The sequence below is a fragment of the Mytilus trossulus genome, chromosome 1, assembly GCF_036588685.1.
Source record: "Mytilus trossulus isolate FHL-02 chromosome 1, PNRI_Mtr1.1.1.hap1, whole genome shotgun sequence".
In the NCBI taxonomy this organism is placed as follows: Eukaryota; Metazoa; Mollusca; class Bivalvia; order Mytilida; family Mytilidae; genus Mytilus; species Mytilus trossulus.
Genome location: NC_086373.1, coordinates 68,844,438 through 68,859,267, shown reverse-complemented (window position 1 = coordinate 68,859,267; position 14,830 = coordinate 68,844,438). Strand labels below are relative to the sequence as shown.

At 33.2% G+C, this 14,830-nt stretch overlaps 1 long non-coding RNA gene across 2 annotated transcripts; it reads left to right on the top strand.

Moving 5' to 3' along the window:
• The first annotated feature begins 1,783 nt into the window (after positions 1-1,783).
• Positions 1,784-14,164, top strand: LOC134709745 (uncharacterized). 2 transcript variants are annotated; one of them, XR_010106030.1, is made up of 3 exons: positions 1,784-1,812; positions 6,991-7,221; positions 13,371-14,164. It is a non-coding gene; the product is annotated as an uncharacterized LOC134709745 (long non-coding RNA). The 2 variants fall into 2 exon arrangements; XR_010106029.1 differs by lacking the exon at positions 13,371-14,164 and having other exon boundaries at positions 6,991-7,537.
• The last annotated feature ends 666 nt before the right edge of the window (positions 14,165-14,830 follow it).

Below are 14,830 nucleotides of genomic sequence, written 5' to 3'. Positions count from 1 at the left end.
CCAATACCAACCAAGTTATCAACTTTATTTTGACTTAACTCCAAAAATTAAGGTGACAACTTTTGCACTCAGCGGAATTGCAAACTTGTCCCGGAGACTGTTTACTGCTCATAGAATTAAACTATTTTAATATCCTCCAAGCTAGAATAAAAACTGTCTTTACATGTTGCTTCTCAATAAGATTTAATTCACAATTGAATCCTAGCTCTTACATTATCCAATCACATTACTTGACCACCGTCACCAATTCTTTCACGATTATTTTTTTCGAGATACCCACTGCCATTTTTTACGGCGGATGACCCTTCAAGGCATTCCGATGTAATGCTTTCGCCTAAATTTCCATTATGCAAATTTGATTTGGGTTTTTAATTAATCTATATTTTTGGTCCTGGCTCTCTCGTTTTGCGGAAAAATATGAATGCCTACTCACATCCAACCAATAAGAAAAATCTAATTATTATAGAAGATTGTCCACCATAACTTATAGAATAGAATGATATACAAATGGATGGTAATTATATATCCATGTGTAATATACAAATATTATTATGATATGAACTAGAGTATATATATTGATTTGTATTACTACAATATATGTATGGTGTGTACAAAATGTAAGTTTGTATAAACTAAAATTTGTTCAGGGTTTTTGTATACGTTATAAGTTTTTTGACACATACCTTCTTGCATCAAGTGATACAGGTTTGTCTTCTTAAATGTACCTGTTGGATGTTCAAATTTATATACTTCAACCTAACTTTTTGTGCTATTATCCTTATCCTCAAAATGGAATTGGGGTTATCTTAATGGTATTAAATCTAATTTTATTTTTCTCCTTATACCATAGTAATATCCATAAAAAGTTTTTTGTGGTCTTGTTATGTTTTTGTATCAATGCCTAGTATTAGTCTGTATCATGTAGTTGTGAAAATATGACTGAAATATGCGAAACAAAAGACTGAATGCTTGCATCAACTATTTGTGTTAAGAAGCTCATAAAACACTGATAACTTGTACAAAAAATCTGTACAGACAATAATTTGTACAACATTACAACTTGTACACAATACATATATATTATATATATATATTGTAGTTATTACGGTTATATTGAATTGCCTTTCATTTATTTATCTTCCGCACAAGTACATTAAACTCACTTTCACGTTGAAAGATGTGATTTTTTTTTCTGATGTTCAGTACTTCAGTACTTTGATTTAGAAATACCTGTAACGTTAAGTCTATATATCACGTTAAACTCAAGAGGGCATTACCATATAATATCATCGGGTATCTATTGGTTTATAACATAGGACAAGCTACAGCGTTAAGTACGTTCATAATTATTTTAAAAAAAAACTAACAGTTAACTTGTTTTACTCGATCACTTTTCTACCCTAGTTGTAAAATCCAACCGTCGACATTGCTGTTTAATTTTTCTGTTTAATATTCACAGTGTAAGGAAGCACTTTGGTATCTTAAAACATTTCAGTGCCGAATTTGAAAACATATGCACTAAGATTCCGGGGGAGGGGGAGGGGGGTACTTCCTATATTTTTAGTGGTACGATGTGCCGCAAAACAGAATCACCTTTCATGCCCTGCTAGTTAGAACAGTAAAACAGGGTCTCTTTTTTCTTGTCATGCTGGTTAGAACAGGGTCACTTTTTCATGTCCTGCTGATACTGGTGGAAACAAGGTCAGAAATTAGTTTGTTTTTTTTTAATTCGAGATAAAAACAAATGTTTGGATACGGGAAATTGACGCAAGTATGTTTTATGCTTACATCAATGAATTATTTGGTGACAGGGTATGTATTTCTGAACTAGTTTAGAACATATAGGTCTCTGTCTAGAACTAGGTATACATTTTCTAAGTGTGTTTAGAACAGGGTATACATTTTCGGAATGTGTCTAGAACAGGGTATGTTTTTCAATGTTCTCTGATTAGAATAGGGTATGATTTGGCAAGTGCTGTCCAAACAGTTATACCTGCAAGGAAAGTCAGTAACCTCAATACCACCACCACCATCACCACACACCCCACCCCCAACACCACCCTCTGGACTAATATCAAAAGTCTGCGGTAATGATCTAGAACCCGTTTTAAGTACAGTTATAAATAAAGATCGTTACATATTTTTGGTATTTTCTTTTCAAATATCAAAGAAGATAGTGTACTTCTTTGTGAAGATAATCGTTTAAGTCTGACTTCTATATGAATTTTCATTGCTTAGGTAAAAATTCGTACTAAAAATCTAATTATTTAACTCGGCAATTGAAGTCGATCTCATGAATTGCTGGACGATGATTATCAGAAGCACTTGATTAAATTATACAGTATATGAATGGCTCATAGATTCACCCAAAACACTATTTCCGGGTGACCGACTGGACGTTTACTAAATAAATGTAGGACGTAGAACAACATACTTTAAAATGATAAGTAGTAGATATAGAACAAAGGTTACAAAAGAATGGGCTGGTAATTACCGTTACCGTCTAGTTTTATCAACAAGTAGTCACGTCAAGGTCCTAGGTGATAGAGTGCAGAAAATACCTGTAGACCAGCCCGTTTCTTTTGTATCTCTTGTGCTGTATTTGACTTTTACGACTTTTTTAATCACAAAGTAGTACATATTGCATTTTAAAAAGAGGATTGTATATCAATAAAAAGAAAAGAAAATTAGACACACATAAATCTTTCATACAGATTAATGTACAACTTTGTTTGGTGAATTATTCATAAATAAATTAGGGGTTTTGCCTTACCACTCTTTTTCTTCTGTTTATGTGGTTCATATTAAAGTGTTTCTCGTTTCTCAATTTTAATACAGATTAGACCGTTGGTTTTCCCGTTGGAATGGTTTTATACTAGTAATTTTTGGGGCCTTTTATAGTTTAATGTTCGGTGTGAGCCTAGGCTCCATGTTGATGACTGTACCTTGACCTATAATGTATATATAAAACAAATGACTTGGTATGATTGCCAATGAGACAACTCTCTACAAGAGACCGAAATTAACAACTATAGGTCACCGTACGGCCTTCATCAATGAGCATAGACCATACAATATTTTACTTTGGGCAGGTTTTCAATTTTGAAGTGATATATATGTCGCTACGTAGTGTTGTAACATAATTGTGATATTGCATGTATGTTGGCATATCAACAAACAGCAGATTCATGATATGAATTTATGTATATATTTTTTATTAAGTTTAACGCAGTCCGTAAAATATGTTAACAGTTTTGTGTTCGTTTTTCTTTTAATATGCATGATATATATGTATATATTTTAAGAGTATATATGAAAAGCCAGCATTTTAACATTCTTTACCTCTGTTGTCAAACTCAAATTATTTTACAATTTTTACGAATATGTTCAAGTACTATCTTGTAATAAGCCTCGGTCACACCTTACCGGATAGCACGAACGGACGCCTAACGGATGAAAATAAAAGTTGTCCGTTGAAAAAATTGTTATCCGTTGGGAGTCCGTTGATGTGACTGACTGAATAAAACGGACGTGTAACGGATGCATAACGGACACACAACGGATATACGTACGAGAAACGTAAACGTACCGGACAGAACGAATGTCGCACGTACATCCAACGGACGAGTACCGTATAAAACGGACATATAACGGAAGCGTACCGGATAAAACGGATGAACAAGATATACGGAAAATCAAAGGCGACAATAGTAATACACGTAAATCGCATAAATATTCAAAATGTTTCTGTGTAACTGCTTTTGGTTCAGTCTTCAAAATTCCGACAAAGGGCAGTGTCTGGCCTGAATAAGAGCTGTTTGATTGTGAAGAAGTGCCTATACTCTAAGATCGATTATGAATAATAAGAATTCATGAACCTTAAGAAATCTGACATACCAATAATTGGCATTTCTGACGCGAAATTTTCAATTGACATTAATCCGTTTCAGATCAGTTCATCATCCGTTTTATCCGTTATACTTCCGATATGAGACCGTTTCTCATCCGTTCAACATCCGTTTTATCCGTTAAACGTCCGGTAGAATTCCGTTGGTGAATTTATCTTCCAGACCTCCAACGGATGTATAACGAACACGTAACGGATACAAAACGGAAACGAAACGGACGAGTACCGTACACAACGGACGTCTAACGGACGTTCAACAGACATTTTATCAATTGGACGTCCGTTCAAAGTTGACCATGTTCAAAGTTTTCCACCGGACAGAACGGACGTCGACGGATAAAACGTACGCTTAACGGACATTCAACGGATATGGACGGACGTCTAACGGATTGAAAAAAAGTTATCCGTTAGTCGTCCGTTCGTGCTATCCGGTAAGGTGTGTCCGAGGCTAATATGATAATGATTTTTTTTGATAATTATGCGTTCACTGTTTCTGTGTTTGAAAGAGAAGTATTTAAACTCAAGAAAAGCGACACATTTTAAACAAAATTATACTAAACTTAAATACCGGACGTATAATCTATAATATTAAACGAGAAGACCTCATTTTGGGTGTCGCTTCTCTTCTTTCCACAATAAATTAATCATCATGCCTCTGTGTCCTACGGGTACAGTGCATAATCGTATTTGTCATCCATTCATATGATTATTCAGATTGAGTTATTTTGGGTGAAAAACGAGAAAAAAGACGTCCGGATATGTTTCCGTCATTGGGCGAAATTTTAAGTCAGATTATACTTCCGGTTTGCGTTTTTCTGTATACTTTAAACATACATTGATACTACAGTGTATTTTCTGTCTTATCCGACATTGGACAAAATTTAAGTTAGACCTCCGGTTTGCGTTTTTCTTTTTACTTTTACTTTGAAACAAATACATATACTACGAATAAGGTGTATTTACTGTCTGATATCGTATTCAAGTTTACTATCCACGGCAGTCACAGGGTTTATTTAATAGAGAGGGTCTGAATAATATATCAATGACCGCTGTGGATCAATTATTAAACTGAGAATTGACTGTAAAAAGAAAATACACTTTCGGGACGTCTGGAACGGGTGTTTGTAAGATCGAAATTTCAGGATTGAACATTTCGGCTTTTTTCGAATTTCGGGATGTCGAGATATTTAATTTCTATAATAAATTCAGAACCTCGGGATTTCATGTTTTCAAGCCCGGGATATTGGGATCAGGGCCCCTCCGCAGTGGCGGATCCAGAAATGTTCATACGCAGCTAGGGGCCCGTTGACTGCTTAAGAGGGGCCCGTTCCGGTCATGCTTCAGTGATTCCTTATATAAGCAAACAATTAATTTCCAGAAAAGGGGGGGGGCGGGCTCCCTAAATCCGCCTCTGCCCCGACCCCCCTTTAATGAATGTTCATAATACACAGATAAGCGCTAAAATTATTCATGTGTCATTAAAAGTAATCGAGAACAAAAAAAAAATACCTATGACTTTTGACCTTTTCTTAAATTCTCAAGTCACTAAATGTTTTACAAAAGGAGATGTGGTATGAATACCAATGAGACAGCTCTCCACAAGAGACCAAAATGACACCGACATTAACATTTAAAGGTCACCTTACGGCCTTCAACAATAAGCAAAAGCCGATACTGCATAGTCTGATATAAAAGACCCCGAAATGACAATGTAAAACAATTTAAATGAGAAAACTAACAGCCTTATTTATGTACAAAAAATGAACGAAAAACAAATATCACTGAACCACTGAATTACTGCAGGCTCCTGACTGGAATGTTCATTATACATGTACACTAAATGTATGTTCATAATGAAATTAATAGAAAACAAAAAATGGGAATTTTGGAAATAAAGGAGGAGGGTTAAAAAAAACATTTTCCTGTCACCAAGTACCTATGACTTTTGATACCTTTCCTGAAATTCTCAAGTCATTAAATCTTTTATAAAATTCTTCCTACAACACTTTAGATCCTTTCAAATACGCTCTGAATGCCCGCGATTTCGCGGGTGTGTTCTAGTATCATTTGAAATGAGTAGATTGATCATAGTTAAATTGAGTTATCTCCCGTTTACCACTGAAAAATCGCAATTAAAAAAATGCATATGAATGTGAGGTAATCGTGCATCATACTACAAATATTGGGGTATCTAACTTTTTTCCAAACATTATTTGTGAAATTATGGTACATGTTAGCGTATTCACACATTTCCAACTACAATGTAACTTTGCTTACATCCTTTGTGAAAGACCTTTAATTGAATATTTAATAAAGCGTATACTGGTTCCCAAAAGTTTGAAAGTACAAAAACAGGTACTTCTCATCAAAACTACAGGGAAAATGTGCCCTCCTATTATACTTTTATATTCTTTTATATTATTCGAAACACTTTCAACCAGGGTTCTTCTCTACTGTAATCCCAAAACCTTAAGCTTTCATTTGATACCAAAACTACCCAAAAATTGTACCTATTGACAAAGATACATCTATGCATAAAATATGCACTAATTTCTTGTTAATTCTTAGTGGTTCTATACCTATAAAGAACTTATAGCTCGTTACGTCAGATGCGTCTTTCTACGACTAGATTCCAATGGTGCGCAAATCATAATATGTTGTGTTCGAAATCATTACGAACAAGTCATTAGGTGTTTTTATAAATGCCGAGTTACATAAAACACTGGTTGTTTTCTTAAGACATTATTTCATTACTTTTTTAAATTATCATGAATCAGCAAATATTTCTCTCGGCTTCGAAGAAGACTTAGTTCTTGACAAAATAATTGATATAAGTTTATTGTTGTATTTTAAAAATGATTTTTTCGTCAATTATCTGTAGTTGGAAGAATGCTTTTTTCTTCTTCATGATATAATTTTTTAGGAAGAAACATTTTACGGTAATATTAGAAAGTATCAAACATGTCAAATATGTCTTCTTTTTGACAGTCACGGACTATTTCATCTGATATGCTCTGAACACTCACTTTCTTGGTCCAATCTGTAGTGGAAGTCCTCTTTTATAGACTTTTCCTTTTTTTCAGACCACATGCACCCGATTTCAACTTGATAACTTCTCGGACGGCAGGATATTTATCACGGTTGAATATTCAGTAAGAAGACGACAAGTGATGAACTGTATAACACTGAGGGACAGTTCTTAGATAAGATAGAAAAGACGGAACATATGCTGTAAATGATCTGAAGTGATTCCAATAACAAAAACGTGGTTTGACTATCTAACTGGATGTTAGGGTATTATACTATATCAGCGGGTAATATATCTACTCGTCATAACGATGACAGTTGTAAATGTACATGATGTAGCTACCAGACAGCTTGATTTCAAACAATTAATGCGCTGCACGTATTCAGAGACGGATCGAGAAAAGCATTAAATCGACATTTTTTTAGTCAGGAAAGGAAATTTGAAAACTAATTGTGAATTTCCGTTTCAGAAAAGCATTTAAAGCATTAGGCATGTCCATGTCACAAACTAATAATAACTAAAAGTTGAGCTGATAATGTTTTGTAAAAATGACAAATGAATAATGACAACAGCTGCCAAACCTAAAATAAATCTGGAAAAGATTCGCATAACCAATTCAATCTATGATATGTTTTTTTTTTGTTTTTTTTAAATCATATTGAATTGTTTTATTCGACTTTAAAGACAAAACTACAGTTAACCGTTTTACAGTATAACGTTTAGATGACGCAATTTTAAGTTTATACAGTGTGGAATCAAACTAAATATTCAGTTTGATTACAGTTTTTAAATCGCATGTTTGTCATTTTTATTATCTATAATTATCGTCAACAACTTGTCCATTGGAGTTAATTTTTATAATAATTGTCATACAATTATTCAGATTCGCGCATTTGTATAATAAGTCTGGTCATAGATCGTTGTCTGTAATGTTTTTTTTCGTTCGGTGGTGTAGTGAGAATTAGGCAATTGGTTTTCACTTTTTCTTTTTTTTTTTCTTTTTTTTTTGCATTTTTCATATTTTTATATAAAATTTAAGTTAATGGATCATGACTTACTTGTACGTTTTTGCAGTTAGTTATATCTTAATAATTATAATAGATAGTTAAATAATCAGCAGGACAATTTGGTTAAAATCTTCTTGACGACTCCTTATTTGAGTTTAATGGTGATTTTGAACCTTTTTATCTTTTATGTGTTGCCTTATATGACATAATAATAATAGATAAATAGGCACTCAAAATCACAGAAATGATCATCAATGTACATGTAAGATCTACTAGCAAGTCAAATTCGGCCAATATGGTTAGTGAACTCCTCGTAGGAGTGATTGCCCTAAAATGAGGATTTATTAAGGTCTTTCCTTTTACTATAAGGAAAGACCTTACTGTATTTCTTCTGATTATTATTATTATTCTTTCCGCCAAACTTTAACGAAATTTCCAAAAAAAAGTACGCGACATATTGAAATGATATTAGGTATCTAGTATCGGTTGACCAAAAGCTATCTTGTGGTGAGGGCACGACCCCGTAACATTTCCTTTATATGGGTTATCTCCCCTAACACCAAAAACCTTGTTATCATTCTAACTCCATAACCATAATAGGTAGAAAAAACAAAGGGTGGAATTTGATCAGGAACAGACCCTGGTGCTTCGTTACATTTGGATTGAAAAGATTCAACGACTCATTGGTAGGGTTATGCCCCTTTGAAAATTAACAAATGTCAGTTGGCCACTAAAACTCAGAAACTGTAAGTTGTAGCCACCTAGGATTATCACCAATGATTATCAATATACATAAACATGAAAATTGACCTAAGGTCAAAGGTCAAGGTCATGACCTAGATTTTGACTTTAGCTTGTTATCGGATTTACTCAATAACCGTAAAAGATGGCTGATAAAATGTAACGAAGCAAATGTGGGTCTTGTCGAGATCTACATTTGTTATGTTGGGTTGAAAATTATTGGACGATTTGTTATAGAACTAGGGCACCAAAACTGTTTTTGGGGTCCGAAATGATGATTGTTTGCTTATAACTCAAAAGTGGTTAGAGATAGAAAGAAACTTTGAATCGCAAAAATGATCAGCATAATAAGATCTACAAAATTAGGTCAAGGTCAGAGGTCAAGTCCCTAGCAACGACATAAATAACCTTAGCAACCATATATTTCTGAACTTAGAAGGCTATTAATAATATAAATAGGAAATTTTTAATACTGGAAATGACATTTTTGTCCCTAGCAACGACATATAAGTCCTTAGCAATCACTTAATTTTTTAACTTTAAATACTATGAATAGTACATATGACATTTTTAATAACTTATTTTAATATATGTATCCTTAGGAATGATTTTTTGTCCTAAGCAACCACTTATGAACATAAAAGTCCTTAGAAACCATATATTTTTTAACCAAGAAGGCAATTAATAAAAGAAAAAAGGAAAGACCATTCAATTGTTCATGAACAATTGACTTTTTAATTTTATACCCTCATTTGTGTTTTGAACAACAACTTAAGGAAATTGAGGAAAACTAAGCAGATTAGATGATAAGTTATACAAGATCACCTCGCAGAGATTTTTGTCATGCATACCGTTCTCGTATACAATAATGGAGATATAAAAAAAAGAAATGTGGTATGAATGCCAATGAGACAACTCTCCACAAGAGACAAACATGACATACAGTTTCCACATTAGAGTTTCCTTTGTTAAATAAGCACATAGACCAAAATGAACGACACAGGCTCTCTAGATCCTTAAGTTCGTTTTTCTTTATTCAATCTTTATTATTAGATGACTTTTATCTGTTTAATTCCGTCCCATGCATTCTTACTATGAATTTAATAGTGGTTTGATTTGAATATAACGCAAACAAGAAAAACAAATTTACGGTAAACAACTTTTTAACTTTTATTCGTAAATTACACAAACCTATCTGCATTGTTTAGAATTCTAATATGACGTTCTTATTACGCTTTGTAAACAAAGCCGTGTTCTAATGAGCACAAAAATATGTTAGACACATGCCCACGGACTTACTGTTTATATTAACGTTATTTCCATCGCTATCCTTTTAAATATTTAAGAAATAATTCCTTCATGTCATGCTCCATGCTCATATTAACATGGGTAGGCATTATATTTGTCGATATTTTACACTGAGCGTTGCTCTATGCTCATTTTAACATGGGTAGGCATTATATTTGTCGATATTTTACACTGAGCTGAGCGTTAGCAACTTACATAAACTTTTATTATATATTTTTATCAAACAACCTATATTTGCCCTGCTCGTAGTTTTAAAACTGATCAAATATGAAATGTAATATACAGACTCCTCGGGGAGGACACGGGAACAGCCAAACATTCTTACGTTATTTTCGTACGCTTCGACCTATAAATATATTGTATTTGTCATATTAGAATCGAAATAATTTCTTCATGTCATGCTCTATGTTCATTTTAACACTAACGCTAACGCTCAGTGTAAAATATCAACAAATATAATGACTACGCATGTTAACATGAGCATAGAGCATGACACGAAGGAATTATTTCTTAAGTTTGTGTGCAGATGGAACCTAAACCATACGCAAGAAATGAACAGTGATCTGGCAATAAACTATAGGTGAGGGTACTATGTACGATGTTGCACGGGTGGTCATAACCCTTTATTTAAGAATTCTAATCGGAACAACTTTTTGTAAAAAAAATTCTGGGAAAGTTTTTCGTAATCTTTTTTTCTGGGACAGTTTTTCGATTCCTTGTAAAAAAATGAAGCTGTTGTGTGATTGCCAAAGAGACACACTGACTTTAAATATACAAAGTAGGTCACCTTACAGGCTTAAAAATTGAGCAAAGTCCATACTGCAAAGTCAGCTTTAAAAGGCCCCGAAATGACGAATAAAAAACAATTGAAACGAGAAAACTAACTAATTTATGTACAAAAGGAACACAAACAAATACATAGCACAGCAACAAATCACAGGCTCATGACTTGAATGTATTAGTGTATGGTGTATTAGTTTCCAGTTTATGACTTCGGTATTTCGGACCTCATATTAACAAGTAGAAGTGTGACATCTGATCACAACAGACAAAAATAGACAAAACTGGTATTAGCAAATGACTACAAAAGAATCCAAGTTAATTGTTTATCATTAAACAAAGGAAGGCAGACATGATTTTTGCACGTACATCCAATATCACAGTGTACAAGCGGACAGTGACACAAAACGGAAGTTGCTGATCTGTCCGACGGCGATCGGCTCGTTGTTTTTCAAAAAAATATAGAATATCAAAACAAAGTGTCCCATAATGGATTGTTCAGCAGCTCAAGGTAAGTGAATAACTACAATGATGTATTTTTGACCATTTAAAGCTTATTTTATGCTTTTAGCATCAACCGTCTTTTTAAAATAACTCCTGATCATGAAGAGGGGTCAAAATTTTGCGATTTTTCGAGTCATAAATCTTAACAAAACTCCGAAAATTCAAACATTTTCAAGATTTTTAATCGATACATAGTTGAATAATCATATTCCGCATACACACACAAAAGTTTGGTTCATTTTTTTTTATTATATTGTCACAATTGAATCTTTTCTATTCAAAGTGTACTGTCCGCCTCGTTGCCACCGTATGTTTTCATACTGTCCGATTCGTTGGTCATATTCATGATCGATATCTTAAGCAAAAGTAAGATTGAAACATGCAATTTATCCACATTCATGACCGATTTCCTAGGAAATATCAACATTTATAAAATGTTACTGATTATTACATATAAAAAGCATTGTTAATGCATGCACATGAAAATTTAATATACGTTTCTCTAGTTTGTTTTAGGAAAATGGGGCACGTAGGTGATTTTTATGGTATATTTATTCATACATTCATGTGGAACATTGTTATTTTTATCACTTAAAAACATAAATAGGGGTAATAACTTTTCATGAAAAATACAACCATGCAACAAAAGTTATTTCTAGGCCTTTTATAGCTGACTATGCGGTATGGGCTTTGCTCATTGTTGAAGGCCGTACGGTGACCTATAGTTGTTCATTTCTGTGTCATTTAATTTGTTCTCTTGTTTAGAGTTGTCTCATTGGCAATTACACCAAATCTTCTTTTTTATATTTATAAACGTTTGACACAGAAAATCAAAACAATAGTTTTTTACACCCAGTTTGCGTCTTATTTCACCAATAATCAAACAAATCTCATGGCTTGGAATTCAAGTCAAAAAGAATCAATTGAAAAGTTACGGTGTACTTTAATGGTCCATGAGTTTGTTTTCCTATTGCCTTAGTAGAGGTAAGAATACGTATATACACACATTTAACATGAAGTATTCGGTGAAGCCTTTCTTTTTAAATTTTTTATCATAACTTGCATTTATTCTGTATGAGTTATTATTCAATTCTTATATGTACAAATCATCGATTAAATAAATTAATATGAATACATTCACGTTACTTAATACATGTATTTGTAATCGCTTAGGCAGTTGCGGATCCAGGCGGTCGGGGGTCCGGGGTTGGGAACCCTAGTTACTTTTTTTTTAATCTTTCATCTGGGTATGAATTCTCTCTTAACAATTTCTGGATTTTGAATAAATCCATAATAAATGTTGAATAAAGTTTAAATGTGGATAAATTGCATGTTTCAATCTTACTTTTGCTTAAGATATCGATCATGAATATGACCAACGAATCGGACAGTATGAAAACATACGGTGGCAACGAGGCGGACAGTACACTTTGAATAGAAAAGATTCAATTGTGACAATATAATAAAAAAAAAATGAACCAAACTTTTGTGTGTGTATGCGGAATATGATTATTCAACTATGTATCGATTAAAAATCTTGAAAATGTTTGAATTTTCGGAGTTTTGTTAAGATTTATGACTCGAAAAATCGCAAAATTTTGACCCCTCTTCATGATCAGGAGTTATTTTAAAAAGACGGTTGATGCTAAAAGCATAAAATAAGCTTTAAATGGTCAAAAATACATCATTGTAGTTATTCACTTACCTTGAGCTGCTGAACAATCCATTATGGGACACTTTGTTTTGATATTCTATATTTTTTTGAAAAACAACGAGCCGATCGCCGTCGGACAGATCAGCAACTTCCGTTTTGTGTCACTGTCCGCTTGTACACTGTGAATATACTTGAAGAAACATAAAATGTTACAATGATTGTTACTCTGTTTAGTCACATTCGGTTTTCCGGTTTGAATTGTAACATGTTGCCACTTCTACAAACAGATAACTATATTTATCTGAAAAAGCAATGCATGTAACCATTTCCTTATAAAATCGTTTGACGTTCATTGTTTTTAAAATTCTAAAACTATCAACAAATAAGTAATTTTAATTTTATCTAGACTACATTTTGATTCGTTTCACTTAATACTTTCAGAATTTTGGAGAAAAATATTGAAATGCAGATTACCAGTAAATTTATTTTATAAAAGAACGTGAAAGAGAGGCGACAGATATACCAAAAGGACATTCAAACTCATAAGTTGAAAATAAACTGTCAACGCCATGGTTAAAAAGAAAGAAAGACAAACAGATCTAGACAATCAATAGTACCCGAACACAACATAGAAAACTAATAACTGAGCAACACGAACCCAAAAAAACACTAGGAATGATCTCAGGTGCTCTAAAAGAGCACGCAGATCCAGCTTCACGTGTGGCACCCGTCGAGTTGTCCATGTTAGTACAAACCCGGTATGTCACATTCGGGCCGGGGGGGATGAGAGGAACATAGTAATTGTAGTTACGACATCTTGAACGTATCCTCTACCATTTGTGAACTGGATATTCCATACGACCAACCAACTCGTGATGGTGTCCGTAAAATTTACTAATGGATCATTTTAACCTCACAACTTGGAACTTTTGGTACACTAGCTTTCCTGTGAGCAGCATTCTATCATCAAGGAAATCATGATATAGGAAATTAAAGCTCTGATTATCGTAGCAAGTCGGAGATATATTCAAGTCGGAGGTATATGCTGGAATGTTGCTACAGGGACATGGAAAGTTCACAATTGGAAACTGAAATCACCTCTTTTGTTGTAAACTTTTGTTTTCGATAGACTCTTATGGTCAAAGTATTAGGCGAAATGATATGTTAGTTCTTTTATGTAGCTTTACTTCTGCGCTCCAATATTATACAAATATCCGATATTTCTTGTCTCAAATTACAACATAGAAACGACAATCTTTTATATGGAAATTAAATGAAATAACTTTATTTCATTGAACTTGTTGATTGTTGAAATCTTCACTAAAATTTGATTTGTCTGCCTCATCTGTCAGAAATAGAATTATCCAAATAGAATAAATTACTTCACGAATTCTGTCATTCTTAAGAAAAACGAAAGATTGACAGTCATACGATATATGCGTTTGGTAGAGCTTTTATTGATTTTGCTAATTTTGCTTATTCAAATAATTTATATGATAGGAAACATTCACGAATCAAATTTTGAACTAAATGTTGTTCTATTTAACTTCGTGACTCCATTGTGTTGTATCTGAGACGAACATCGAACTTTTGTCTTGTGATGTATGTCAGATGTAAATTCGATCTTTCTGTTGATTGCTAGAATGTTAAATTGAGTTGGCAAAATATTTTGTACAAGTTAATAGAACATCGATTAATGACATTCAAATGAAAAACTATATTCTCATAAACACAGAGTTTTCAGACAAAAAACTGCAACACAGCATAGAAAAGTTAGTTACTTTTGTCCTTTGTCTTCATATGATATTCTACGAGTGTCTCTGTTAACATAATCACCATAATGAGATTTTGGTTTGTATAAAAAGGCAACCTTTTTTATTTTTAAATTATGTTTTTTTCTG